Source organism: Spinacia oleracea, chromosome 5, assembly GCF_020520425.1.
Source record: "Spinacia oleracea cultivar Varoflay chromosome 5, BTI_SOV_V1, whole genome shotgun sequence".
NCBI classification, from domain to species: domain Eukaryota; kingdom Viridiplantae; phylum Streptophyta; class Magnoliopsida; order Caryophyllales; family Amaranthaceae; genus Spinacia; species Spinacia oleracea.
This window is the reverse complement of record NC_079491.1, coordinates 40953864-40954776: the sequence shown is the minus strand read 5'-3', so window position 1 is coordinate 40954776 and position 913 is coordinate 40953864.

The following is a 913-nucleotide window of genomic DNA, read 5'->3' as shown; positions in this document are numbered from 1 at the left end:
TAATTAATACGTAACTCTTATTTCCGAATCATATTAGGAATAGGATTCTCGCAGTTTTCTATCTCATTTAGGATTTATGTTGGAATGCAACACCTAATTCTGACAGGTTTCTATCTTTTATGATTTGCCACTTTTAGAAGCTACCTTTTACGGCAGTTACTATTTTTAGCAGGTTTCCGTAAATAGCAGGTTTCGGGTGAAATGAAAAGGGGAATTGAGATTCGTTTATTTTATAGGAGATGTGTTGTCAAGTGGAGATTTATGCTTTCGTCATCGAAACTTTCCCTTTCGGGAATGGGGACAAAAGTAGGTGTCTATAGTTAGCCCCCACTTTGACTGAGTCTTGGAGTAAGACGATGGTCAAAGTATTAGACGGAGTGCGTCACACAAACCACGGTGTATGTGACCTGTTTTGCGAGGGTCTCACGAGCCCCCGAGTGATAACATTTGACTTAAGAGTCATCAATTAAAGTGTCGACATATCCCTCACGTGTCATTGGGATTTGTCAACTGATAGTATAGAAGCTTCCTCACTTTGTCATTGGAAGGATCTAAAGGTGCGTAGAAACTCCCTCACTTTGTCATTGGGAGTATCTACAGAGTTTTTCGAAATCAAAGCTGTAAAGTGTAATTAGGCCTGGCCAAGCCCAATCACGAGGTAAAATGTTTTTTTTAAAAAATTCTAATTTTCAAGGCTAGTTAAACAGGAAAACCCCCTTGTTTTTATAGGACGTAAAACGAAGGAAAATCCAGCACCCTGGTTTTTATAGGACGTAAACGAAGGAAAATCCAGCACCCTTGTTTTTATAGGACGTAAAACTAAGGAAAATCCAGCAAAAGTTATCGCTGCAACGACTAAGGACCTGCGCGGTTTAATGGCGCAGACCCCGCCGGCTAAAGATGGCGAGCCTGT